Raw genomic sequence first — 14,881 nt, forward strand, 5'->3', positions numbered from 1 at the left:
ATGTGTTTCTGATCGTCTTAATATTTCTAAGAAGCCGAAACTGGATTGTGTTTTCAAATAACTTCGTACGTACGAAAAAAACTTATTTTAGGAAATAAAATGAAATTTAACGAAATGCAAATATTAGAACGATCAGAAACACGTTTAATATACAGCCACTAATATTTTATGCAAACAAATATATTTGATATGTAATTACAATCGTTAAAAAGTCTGTTAGTCAATAACATCTTAAAAATTGCAGCAAACTCAGGAATGTCCCTTTAATAAAATTTACTTAAAAAAATATAAGTTAATTTTATTCTGGAAGGAAGAAAGAAAATGTGTTATTTAACGACGTACTCAACACATTTTATTTACGGTTATATGATGTCAGACATATGGTTAAGGACCACACCCACACCCACCCACACACCCACACACACACACACACACAGGTGCAGCGTATTGGGGTATTGATCAAGAGAACAAGAAACCACATTGGCGAACTCTGTACCTACCAGCCTGAAGTCCGATGGCTAAACCACTGCGCCACCGATGCCGGTTGCGTCCAGGTCGGGACACAGTGTTTAACGGGCACATCCAGAACAAGCTGTTGTAACGCACTTGTCCTGGGCACAGGGCAGGAAAGGGTTGGGGTGGGATGAGGGTGAGGGGGGGGGGGGGGGTATGGACCGCCTGCACTGACAGGTGCAAGAGATCACCAGCAGCCCGACCGAGGTCAGTAACAGACGAAGGGTGGATATGGTGCTATCGAATTTCGAATGTCCTGTAGGATTAATGCTGAAAAGAAAGGGTGAGCAAATTTGATGAAGGAAATTAGGCGCAGTTTTTGAACGGTCCGCTGAAAAAGAAAGGGTGAAGCTGCATGGCTACATATGTTTTGAATTAGTATGCCGAGAGTAGCTCGTTACCGAGACCTAGTGTGTGCTGCGGTGTCTCCCTAGGTTGCCCATAGTGGCCCTTAGAAAGGGCCTGATCTTTTCAGATCGTGGCATGACAACCCAGGGGAGACTCGTTTGCAATTGTGTCCGGGAGGTTACGTTCATTCATTCATTCATTTCATCCTTATTTTCGTGCTTATATCCAATTAAGGTTCAAGCTCGCTGTCCTCGGCACACACCTCAGGTATCTGGGTTCTTTGTCCAGGACAGTGGGTTAGTTGTTAGTTGGCTTATAGTTAGTTAACTATTGCAGTGCCTGAACGAAAGTGGCGCCAGGACAGAGAGGTGGGAGTGTGTGGCAGATGTTATGGCTTTAATAGATGCGAACAACGATAGATAAGTTAGTAAGTAAAATCAAATCAAAATTTATAGTTATCGTTCTACATTTATAGTTGATTTGGACAATTTTGACGGTCACCAAAGTAAAACTGGAGGCACACATCGTATACAAGCTGTCTCCACCACTGGACATACATTTTGGGTTTATAGACTATTGTCCTGTTCAATTATTTAGACCCAAAGTTTTTTGCAAATGTTACGTTTATTTCCTATTCGATATTTGTTTTCTTTGCATTTACATGAAAACAAACCCAAACCCCGACAGGTTTTATATACAAATCATCATATAAAATGCACGAAGTTGACTTAATTCCACTTTTAAAAAATCTCTGTGTCGTTTGAATGCACGTTATTTCTCCTATAAATAACTAAGGTCATTTGCATATCAAAACATTGGGATCTGAGGCTACGTGAAGGCCATTATAGCTCGTTTCACTAAATCAAGGTTATTATTGTTTTGCAGTGTGTAACAGCAATGTCTAATCTTTCCGTTAAACATAGATGTAAACAAACAGAACATGTAACCCTTTCTTGTAGGTGCATTATATTTAATAAATTTAGCTAATGTATTATGTATTTTTATTTCATTATATCAATTATATATTAGCATGCCATACCTAACCTAACACAACTGAGGTGTAGCACAGTAATAAACACAAATCACCTCACACACCGCAGGAATGTGCTTTCCAAATTTATAAATACATTTAATGCAGGGCCGGACCCAGAAGACCAGGGGTGGGGGGGGGATAAAATGTCAAAGGCCACCAACATCAAATAATAATAAAAATGTTATTTAATTTGCCTCTAAATTGGGAACTCATAAGTATATATATATATATATATATAGTATTTAGAGTGGTGATAGGGGCTGGGGTTTGGGGGTGGGGTGTTACATTTTTAGTGCGAAAAACCAAAGGGCTATTGTTCGGACTCGTATGGGTTCAACCACTTTTTCATCCCGCAGACACAGCCCTGAATGTTCAAAATACGATAGCATTGATTGGTCAATAACATCATTATTTCGATCTATGACTGCACGTGCTATTGTAGCAATGTGTAAACCACGTAAAATACAAGTTAGGTAGGGTATATAAATTCATTGAAAATGTAGTAGTCGACATTCTTGTTATTGTTATTTGAGGAAAAATATGGGTAAATCGAAAAACACTTCAGTTGATGTAAAATTGTGTATTTAGAACGTTTTCGATTATTTTGAAGATGAATATCAGCGCGGTAGACCTAGGTATGCTTCTTATCGAATTGTCGATCGAGTTGCCGCTGCACTTAAAGTTTCGGTTTCAACAGTAAAAAGAACTGTGAAAAATCTAAGCTCTACGAATCCAAGCACAGAAATCACTGTTAAAAAACGCGACCGAAAACTCATCGATTTATTTGATAAAGATGTTATTAGACGACGAGTATACAGATTTTATAGAGAGGGCGAATTACCTACATTACATAAGATTAACGTGGCTTTAAGGGAGAAATGTGGAATCAACATATACATATCAACTTTACGAAGAACACTCCATGACCTCGATTTTAAATACCAACATATGTCTACAACCGGAAAAGTGATTTTTGAGGACGCCAATATATCAGACAGGAGACTGTCCTATCTCCATGAAATATCCAGTTTACGAGAACTGGGGTATTTAATAGTGTATCAAGATGAGACCTGGGTGAATGTCAACCACACAACACCCCACCACTGGACAGATATCCACCCGGGCACAAGTACCGCCAATCACCTGCCGAAATCAGACGCTGCTGATCGAGTTCCTAAACTCTGTTCGGTGACTGGGAAGGGAAAAAACTTATTATTTGTCATGCTGGCTGTGATAAATATGGATTGATAGATGGCTGTGAATTGATCTTTGAGACTAAAAAAAACAGACGGAGACTATCATGGTGAGATGAATCATGACAATTTCATCAAATGGTTTGAAGAACAACTTATGCCTTCTCTACCAGAACCTTCTGTTATCGTCATGGATAACGCAAGCTACCACAACAAATTAACTGAGATTACACGATGTCCTGCACTAAACGCTAAAAAGGAAGAAATTCAGTCGTGGCTACGAAACAAAAATATACCTTTTGAGAGTAACATGACAAAGCCAGTTCTTTATGAACTTGTGAAAAGTAACAAATGTGCAAAGCAATTTGTTACTGATGATATTGCTGAACGCCATGGGCACTTGTGTCTAAGACTGCCGCCAAGACATTCTGAACTCAATCCGATAGAACTGATCTGGAGTCAAGTCAAAGGGCACATAGCTCGTCATAATGATGGTAAAATGACTACGGTGCGGAGAGAACTTGCACATGCATTGAACTCTGTCACACCTACACACTTCTCTGACGCAGTTAAACATGTAATAAAGATCGAAGAAGATTTTAGAAAACAAAATAGTTTTATAAGAAATAAAATACCCCCTGTGATAGTCCCCCTTAAACGAAGATAGTGATGAAGAAATGAGTTCGTCGACTGATTAAGTTATTTCTCCATACCCATCAGGAGTATTACTTTAATGTATGCATGAACTCTTTAACACCAAAAACTATTTATTTCCATATCATTCACTATCAAACAACCTAACAACCTATAAACTAATCGACTAGAAATGCATATAGACTACACATACATACGAGAGAAATGCTTATTTAACGACACACTCAACGCATTTGATGTACGTTTATGTGGCGTCAGACAAAACGGTTAAGGAGCATTATGACAGTGAGAAAGAAACTCGCTACCGCCACATGGGCCACTGTTTCCGATAAGCAATTTTGATAAGCAATAAGGGACGTTTTATATGCACCATCCCATAGACAGGATAGCACATACCACAGCCTTTATACATCAGTTGTGGTGCACAGGCTGGAACTAGACACAACCCAATGGGTCCACCATGTGGGATCGATCAGTCGACCTACCATGAGCGAACGCTTTATCTCTGAGCTACGTCCCGCTACATATACAAAAGAAGCCTTAAGTGGGGTTGGGGTTGTGCAGAGGGTCACACCTCCACCAATCGCATGCATACCATATTCTTCTCTCTCTCTCCCTATAACCATATAACCATAGATTAAAATATGTTGAGTGCGTCGTTACATAAATGACGTCTCTCTCTCTCTCTCTCTCTCTCTCTCTCTCTCTCTCTCTCTCTCTCTCTCTCTCTCTCTCTCTCTCTTCAGCGCGCGCGATTGTGTATTCCACAATATAATTATAATATTTGATACATATTTTTTTTTTCAAACTGAGGTTTTGTCACTTGAACTCTCCACCTGAATCCGCGCCTGCTTCATGTTTACAGATATTTTCTTAAATATAGGTCATACTACGATTTGTGCGGATAGGACGATAGAACCGAACATTAGTTTGAAACGCACTATAGAATGATGCTTTTGATATGCAAATGACCTTATTTATTTATAGGAGAAATAACGTGCATTCAAACGACACAGAGATTTTTAAAAAGTGGAATTAAGTCAACTTCGTGCATTTTATATGATGATTTGTATATAACACCTGTCGGGGTTTGGGTTTGTTTTCATGTAAATGCAAAGAAAACAAATATCGAATAGGAAATAAACGTAACATTTGCAAAAAACTTTGGGTCTAAATAATTGAACAGGATAATAGTTAAAAATCATATATGATGATCATACAATTATATTATTATTATACACCACTTCCGTTCTCGTTGTCATGGTTTCTTTTGTTAAAAGTGTAGGTGTATTCACCGATAACCTACACTTTTCCTCCAAAAGTGTAGGTGTATTACTTACTATAAATTTGGAGCAAAAATGTAGGTGTAGGAAGTTCTACAAACTTTTTAAACAACCACTAGGCTGCCAGGATTGGACTGAACTGCGATTGGACACGGTGGGGGATGGGATGCCGGGAGTTAGGGCATTCTTTGAGGTCATAGGCATAGGCGGTTTGGCCTTAGGTTTTGTGTAGGGCCGGACTCCCCTCCCCTTTTTTTGCATACTTGTGTCAATTTTGTAGCCTTTTCTCCTAACCTCCCATGGGCTTAATGAATATTGTTCAATAATTATTATTAATTTTAGATCAGCCCATCTAAATTGACGCCGAAATTATATTGTATTAATAATTTATATAGGTTAGGAATGTTAATATTTTTCTTTAATGGCAGCTAGTGCTCCACAACTGGTGTAACAAAGATCGTGGTATGTACTATCTTGTCTAATGGAATGGTGCATATAAAAGATCCCTTGCTGCTAATCGAAAAGAGTAGCCCATGAAGTGGCGTCAGCTGGTTTCCTCTCAATATATGTGTGGTCCTTAACCATATGTCTGACGCCATATAACCGTAAATAAAACGTGTGTGTCGTTAAATAAAACATTTCCTTCCTTCCTTCCAGTAGCGTAACTGTCTCCAAAAAATGTTTTCCTCCTGTAGTCAGAATTTAAAATGTTCTTGATTAAAATGCACAGAAGATGAAGTCCATTTAATTAAAGGGAAATTCCTGAGTTTGCTGCATTTTAAAAGATGTTAGCGACTAACAGAGACCTTTTAACGACTGTAATTACATATCAAATATATTGTTCTGCATAAAATATTAGCGGCTGTATATTAAACGTGTTTCTGATCGTTCTAATATATGTACTAGGTTAAATTTCATTTTATATCCTAAAATAAAAAAAATTTCGTACGTACGAAATTATTTGAAGACAAAATCCAGTGTGTGCTTCGTACAAATATTAAGATGACCAGAAACACATTTAATACACACACACTGATATTCATACTTAATATGTAAGTTTAATCGTAGGCATATTTCATTTTATTTCCTAAAATAAAAAATTTCGTACGTACAAAATTATTTGAAGGCAAAATTCAGTTTGGGCTTCTTCCAAATATTAAGATGACCAGAAACACATCGAATATACAGACACTGATATTCTAAGCAAGAAAATATATTTAAGTTTATTCGTAGAAATATTTTATTAGTCGGAAATCTTACAATGCAGAAAACTCAGGAATGTCCCTTTAAACAAAACAAAATCTCCATTCGGGCCTTCAAAGTGTTTTTTTTTCTCGCTGGCTTATTTTCACACCCACGACCGTCTTCACAATTCGCTGTTACAAAATGGTTCGTCTGTTAAAATCATGCAATGTACGGACCTGTAGATAGTGTGGTACGGGTGTCAACTACCCCCTATCCAGTAAGTTCCCCAAATTAAAAATAATAATTATATTTCTAGTTCTACATATAAAAGGTTTCTTTTAGACGATGTAAATATAAAAATATTCTCGGAAATAACATTTTAGTACGTACTTCTCCATACTATTCCCATCCCGACAAATATAAACTACTACCCTGAGTTTTAATATATTCCCATACCAGTACAGCCATAACACACACTGATAAAACTACCTCAAACTGCACTGACGCGTGCGACACAAACAACTGAAATAGACGGTTTCACTGCCTCAAACTGCATTGACGCGTGCGACACGAACAACTGAAATAGACGGTTTCACTGCCTCAAACTGCATTGACGCGTGCGACACGAACAACTGAAATAGACGGTTTCACTGCCTCAAACTGCATTGACGCGTGCGACACGAACAACTGAAATAGACGGTTTCACTGCTTCAAACTGCATTGACGCGTGCGACACGAACAACTGAAATAGACGGTTTCACTGCCTCAAACTGCATTGCATTGACACGAACAACTGAAATGCGACACTGCCGAACAACTGAAATAGAACGAAATAGACGGTTTCACTGCCTCAAACTGCATTGACGCGTGCGACACGAACAACTGAAATAGACGGTTTCACTAATTCAAACTGCACTGACGCGTGCGACACGAACAACTGAAATAGACGGTTTCACTGCTTCAGAACAAAATGTGAGACTCATGACGTCCAAGTTTTTTCCGTTTCATTATTATTTGTTTATCTGATTAAAATTAGCTCCACTGGTCTACCAGTAGATCTAACAGCATTGCGTGCACTCCCATGTCCATGTGAGATTTCATCTATAAATAACAATTTAAATATCGACCAATTACACTTCGCCTTTTATAGCGTTATTCGGGAGCATACACATTCTAAAAATATCGGGCGATACTATTTATGCAATAGGCGAACTTGTTGGTCTATTACAACATTAAAAAATCGGGGGGAAAAGTGCAGTAATAAACTCTGGATATACTAGTATAAACCGATTTTATAGCTATACCATCACGTTTTTTTTTTTCGTCTTGAAACGAATTATATATAACATTTTATATTGAAATTGGTTTCCGGCATACTTCGTAATTCACCCGAATCATTTCGTATACCCTCCGCATAGTCCCGATTTTTTTCAAATTCTTTTCATATCACTGGCATGATTTTGCAAGTAAGGTTTTGATGTTTTGATTGGTCGAATGAAAGGTCAACTGAACATGAGCTCCAACGGAGTGCTGTTAGATCCACAGGTAATAGCAATTAACAAGTGGAGCTAATTTTAAGTAGATTGATTATTTACTACTTTCTAGTTATTGATATCATTAGCCATATAACTAATATAATAATTCACTCGACTTTAAGTGGGGTATGTCAGTTATACCCACACTTACGCGGTGAATATCCCAACAGTTTTGGTCGAGAGAACCTCCTCGGCTTCGTCTCGGAGGCCTTACGACCAAAACTGTAGGGATATTCACCGAGACACCTCGTAAAGTGTGGGTATAACTATTACACATTCATCCCCTTTGCACCGCGAAAGACAGGAAAGGAAATCGTTATTAAATAGAGACTTGGATACATATACTGATAAAATGATAATATATAAATAAAATATGAGATTTAAAATAAGGTTATAAATGTGGACCTTTTAAAAACAAACAAATTAAAGCAAAAAAAACCCCAAAACAAGAACAACAAAACCCCCAACCAAAAACACCAACAAAACCCCCAACCAAAAACACCAACAAAACCTACCACCACCACACGAAAAAGGCACAGCCACCTCCCAACCCCCCAACAAACAAATACGTCTAATATCAAAGGACGTGGTTTGTAATGTTTTGTCTGTGGGATAGTTCATCAAAGAAGTCCTAACTAAATGTAGATTTTATTATGCTGGGGTGTCTTCAAACACACACATACACACACACACATACACACGCACACACACGCACACACACAGACACACACACACACACAAAAACATACAGAGAGAGAGAGAGAGAGAGAGAGAGAGAGAGAGAGAGAGAGAGAGAGAGAGAGAGAGAGAGAGTCAGTCACAGAAACACACATACACAAACGCACACGCACACACACACACAAACGCACACGCGCACACGCACACACACACACACACACGCACGCACACACTACCCGCCTACACACAAAAGACACATATAAAATCTCAAAACTAGCAACAAAAAAAAAAACCCCACAACACCCACCCCTAAAACGTCCTCTCCCCCCAAAAAATAACAACAATAACAACAATCATACAAACAAAAACAAACAAAACAAAGACAATACAAAGAGAAACAGCTGGATTATTAACCCCATGACCTTTATATCACACCCAAGACAGCGTGTCCCGTGGAGTATTTAGAACACGTATGTGCTAATTGTTTTGAGGATTTGGCGTGAACATGACAGTAATTATTTACTATCCAGCTAATACCAATATGTAGCTAATACCAATGTACAATTTAGCATACTGCCCTTGAGACCAAGGTATATGGTGAGAAGGCAACTCATTGGTCCTCATTAACCTACTGATTTACTCCACGATTTGTCTCCAAGCTCTCATCAAATTACGTAGACATCAATTATATATGTTGAACGCAAAACGTACGTCGCGTTTATGCATCACACTATTGATGTGTAACCCCCATGATTAATAAGATAATGGTTGCATATCGAGATACATAGAACTACAATTGTTATGAATAATTGGTTTGATGAAAGTTTTTGTTTTAGTTATACTGAACTGCGAAAGATACGTGAGCCTAGAAATACAAAATAGTACCGGATACTTGATAAGTCTGCTACACAAATCAACATCAACTCAACAATAGTTAGCGTTCAAAGTGAAGTTTCTTTTGTTTAACGACACCGCTAGAGCACATTGATTTTTTAATCATCGGCTATTGGATGTCAAACATATGTTCTTAGAGAGGAAACCCGCTACATTTGTTTTCATTAATAGCAAAGGATCTTTATATGCACCATCCCACAGACAGGATAGCACATACTACGACCTTTGTTATATCAGTCGTGGTGCACTGGCAGGAACGATAATAGCCCAGTGGTCCCATCGACGGGGATCGATGCCAGACCGACCGCGCATCAAGCCGACGCTTTACCACTGAGCTACGTCCCGCCCCTGGTTAGCGTTCAAAACCAGACATGTTTTATTTAACGACGCACTCAACACATTTTATTTACGGTTATATGGCGTCTGGCATATGGTTAAGGACCACACAGATAATGAGGGAGAAAACCCGCTTTCACCACTTCATGGGATACTCTTTTCGATTAGCAGCAAGGGATCTTTTATATGCACCATCCCATAGACAGGAGAGCACATACTACGGCCTTTGATATACCAGTCGTGATGCATTGGCTGTAACGAGATATTTTACAGCAATTGTCAGCTGGGTGGCTATAAAAATACCATCACGTTGTATTTGTTGATAGATGACCTTCGCTTGCGATGCAAGTCGCTATGGGTAAGTTCCACTTTGTTAAAATTACTTTTTAAAATTATTATATTTTGCTTTGTTTCTATTTATGTATATATAAAAACAATGTATTTGTGAATATATATCAAAACGCAAACAAAATTATCTTTCTAAAATGATTCGCTACAGATAGCACCATCTTCAGTTTGACATACAAGAAATTATAAATATTTACAGGCCAGTAGGAACGACTTTGTGTGGAGGGGGTGGGGGCATTGACGGATCGGGTACAAACTCTATATCAGATTTTGATTACAATGGCAAGGCTCACAAGTGGGCGGGGGGGGGGGGGGGGGGGGGAGGCACGTGTCCCCGGTCCCCCGGCTCCCACGGGCCTAATTTACATCAGCCTGGCGACAAGTTTTAACTGATTGCATAGTTGTCTTCTCTACTAAAACAAACAACAGGTCTCTCTCTCTCTCTCTCTCTCTCTCTCTCTCTCTCTCTCTGTCTCTCTCTCTCTCTCTGTCGCCCTCCCTCCCTCCCCCCCCCTCTCTCTCTCTCTCTCTCTCTCTCTCTCTCTCTCTCTCCCTTCCGCCCTCTCTCTCCCCCCCTCTCTCTCTCTCTCTCTCTCTCTTCCTCCCTCTCTCTCTCTCTCTCTCTCTCTCTCTCTCTCTCTCTCTCTCTCTCTCTCTCTCTCCCCCCACCCTGTCACGGTAACCATCTGATTGGCATCGTATAACCGTAGTTTAAGCGTAGTTAAGCAAACGTCTCTTTTCCCTCGTTTCTCGGGAAATCGTGCTTGTACAGTTAACACTTAATAAGATATATATTTTTCTTCAGCTTGCATATACCCGAACTCGTATATCCTGAACTTTATATTCCATTCCATCTTCTTAATGTTCTTGGCAAGTGGAATAGCTACTCAGAGAAGTAAGTCACTGTCTATTTTATAACATTGTCATTTCTTTTAAATATACATCATTACACTATATTCTTGTTATACAAGTTAAAGTTACCACATACATTTACGAGTGGTATACATCAGTCCTGCAGCAGAGGCTGAAAAAGAGACTTAATTGTTTCAGGTAAGCAGGGCCAGAAGTATAATATTTGTATCTGTGTTTGAAATTAATCTCTTGGATGTAGAGTTCAGGAGTAGACATTAAGAAATAGTTTCACTTGCCCGGGGGACTAGTAGCGTTGAAAAGTTACTAGTCTCCAGGGAAATTCACTGGCCCCCCTCCCCTCATTAAACTGTTTAAGGAATATTCCAAACTTTTCTGACTTTGTCACATTTGTTTTCTAACAAAGCTTTTATAAAAGACAAAAATTACATATTACAACCATTATGATGATCACAACACAATGAATATACATTATTATTTTAAACAAGTATATGTAATATTAAAATTAATATATAATTGTATCCAATAAATTGGTTCCGTTAGCTACAAATGCTAACAAGTCGAGAGTGGCCTTTTAAATATATCATTACTGTTTCACCATGAAGGATAAATTGGAAAAGAGGTACCACATAATCAAAGACTGATTGTAGAGACAGCACTATGCATTGTATTCTGAAATGAACTAAGACATTTTTAACTTTCTGAAACTGAACGACAAAATCATTATATTGATCAGTCGTACCTCTTCACAAAGCTGTCAAGGCCATGGTTGATTCCCCAGGAAATCCTTTACGTATCATTACATCATTTTTAAACCACCCACATTGCATTGTATTTAGAGACACTGTAACAGCGTCCATAAAACGCTTTGATAGCTTCCAGAAGTCTCAGAACATCCTAATCCTAATGGAACAACTTAGAAATTAAATAGCATGGTATTGTTTGAAATCTACATAGAATTATCACTCCCTAAGTTGTAATCTGTAGCTACCAAACGTTACAGTAGAAGTTATATTGCCAAACGTAAAGGGGAAATTAACATTTGACGGTTAATCTTTATTTGACATTTGTTGAATACTGACGAGGCTTAAAGAAATTAAACTATTAAATCATTCAGGGTTTTTTGACGGAAATCGTCCTCATGGGTGTATACTACGAAATCAAATCCCAAAGACGACAATAGTAACAAATGTAGCTAAAACTCCTACCTGCAGCGTATCAATCGACATAAACGCCACGGATATAAATACTACCACCTCTCAACCTTAAAATTAATCGGAAAAAACCCAACACAATTTGGGGTCATGCTGCTCATTTCTGAGATAACGGGTAGCGTCTATAACTACCCTAATTCCGCACACAATTCGAGTACTTTTTTTTACAGGTACCCCATACATGTTTAAAGCACAAGGCTTCTTGACACAGTGGTACTACATGAAATAAAATTGCATAAATATTTTGCCCAGATGAATTTAATTTTTTTACAACCAACACACTCACATTTATCACCAATCACAGGGCTTGTGGTGTTCACTTCTCTATCAAAAGTTGGGTGCACCTCGAACTTTGACCCAGCCGGAAGTTATTTGGTTTAGTTCTACCTTCATAGGATTCCTCCTCTGTATGGTGAACATGGCAGTTAAGGTCTCACTACACAGATGCTATATGCCATTGAAATCTGTGTTAAACTGCCCAACTTAAAATCCAAATTGCTAATAGAATGGGTTCTCGTTAACACTAATGACATATACCATTTTAAAGTTTTTTTTTTTATATACCTTTATTTATTTTGGCTCCAAAATTTACAACATTTCCGTGTCAGTTTTTTGCTATATGGCCCACTGTGACAGTACCGTGTATTTTTAGGCATGGCAGAGTAACCGGATCACTCCGGGCACATGGTCTTCTTTATACTCATGTGTGCAAAAGTAAATGCATACTATTTCAAAACCTCATGGGCAAAATGCAGCCAGAGGACCTGGTATCTGAAATAACCAGTCCCTTTAATTCTTCTGCAAGTACTAACAGTGAACATGTACACCACAACATGTGTTACAATTAGGAACTATAGTAGACCGTGATGAATGACCCTGGAAGTGAACCGTGTAGTGAGACCTTAAACAATACCTGTCATATTCATCAAACACAGTTTAGGTGTTTTCATATAATTTACACCATTTTGAGTAAAATGGACCCACACATGACTCACATAACACAAAAGATAATGAAGTTATGGCCCAAAAAGAGGTCATGTACAACATTGTTGTGACAGTAGATTATATATTCAGATATGTCATAAACAAAAATATGTCTAACATTAATTGTGGCTAATGTTGCACAATAGGTGTTCTTTTTTCATGTCTAAATAAAGGTAATAGCATTCCTAGGTAAGATTCAATGAATGGAATTGTCACATGACAAGTTCTTAATTACAGTTGCTATGGGTATCCAGGTACTGTCCATGAACAGTTGAACAATTGCAGCTCCCCCCCCCCCCCCCCCAAAAAAAAAATAAAAAACACACAAAAAAACACAAAAAAACCAACAAATGCTACAAACACAAAATTTAGCAGGAAACGTCAACAAAAAGGCACATCATTGTTCCAAAAGGGCAATCGTAAGTGGAGAAAAAACATCAGAGCAGCCTCAGACAAGGGACAAGGGACAGGACAAGGGACAAATTCAGCCTGTGAAAACAGAGACACAGAGAGTTAAACGCATCGAACTTGAGATTTTTCAGTCAGTCAGTACATCTGGAAACACATTGCCATCTAAGTTAAGACCCAAGATAAAGAAAGTCTCATGTAAGTCAGCACCAAGGCTTAATAATTTTACTGGAAATGTCATAGTTTAACATTAATAACTTGCCACTGCTTGTAAACAAGTTTTGTTCTATTCACTCGGCACACTCGAATGAATGCAAAAGTCCCCATTGTGTTTTACGTTCCATCAAGTATGTTGGACTATGTGTCAGTGTTTGTCTAGGATGTCAGAGCTGCAATGTGAATATCACCATGGACTTAACGAACAAACTGCCCAAACCTAAAAACAAACCAGGTCCTCCACCATCCACTCTGAATAAGGCATTGGCACTGTCGGTATTAAAGACGAAAGCTGGTCCCAGTGACCTCAGATACATCCTGTCACTACTGGATATAAAGCCTCCATCCATGACACAAGTACAGGAGGATTTAAAACTATTAAGCAATGAAACAGTCCACATAAATAATGTATCAATGAAGAAAAATCAAGAGTTCATCAACGAAGTAGCCAAGGTGATTAACTAAGTAACATCTAATTCGCGTGGCCACATTCCCGTGGAAGCCAACTGTTCATACAACAACAGGACCCAGAGTTATTACGAAGCTGGGACCCAGGCCTTCTGTCCACTGGTGGAGCAGCTGACCAAACGAAAGCTCGTCTTAGGCATGGCAACTGCAAATAAATTATGTAGAAAACATCAATGCAGTCATACAAAATGTGCACGCACTTATAATCCAACACATTCAATGGCGTCTGTAGAAAAAAAGTTAATATCGGAAAATATTACAAATGTAGAGTCCCAAAACCTCAAGCCTAACAACTGATGCATGTGCACAATTAGGAAATATAATGCAAACTTCAAATCCTATCGACTGTTCCTCTCATTCCAATATGTTCCTTCTTAAGTATGTGTGTTTTGTGCACCGAATGTGAAGAGTTTTTATAAACACAAAAGTTGCAGCACTGAAGCTTAAATACAAGCCTATAAGTTTAACAAAAGATGCTTTTGCAAATAAACTGGCAGTGGCTGACTAGAGAACTATCCAAATTACATAAACAATGCCATGGGGTTAAAGCATTTGTTTCTAAGGGTGCGTCAATACGAGCCAACATTGTGAACTGTTTCTGTGGAGAACACACACATTGTAAAACAGCATCATTAGTGTGCAATGCAAAAAGCAGTAAATACTTCAAGCCAGTATTCCTACCAAATGGACAATATTTGTAGTTAAATAATACAGATAGACA

At 38.4% G+C, this 14,881-nt stretch overlaps 1 pseudogene; it reads left to right on the forward strand.

Moving 5' to 3' along the window:
- The first annotated feature begins 13,884 nt into the window (after nucleotides 1-13,884).
- Nucleotides 13,885-14,457, forward strand: LOC121382867 (annotated as a pseudogene).
- Nucleotides 14,458-14,881: the final 424 nt, after the last annotated feature.

This window comes from Gigantopelta aegis, chromosome 10 (assembly GCF_016097555.1).
Source record: "Gigantopelta aegis isolate Gae_Host chromosome 10, Gae_host_genome, whole genome shotgun sequence".
Classification (NCBI taxonomy): domain Eukaryota; kingdom Metazoa; phylum Mollusca; class Gastropoda; order Neomphalida; family Peltospiridae; genus Gigantopelta; species Gigantopelta aegis.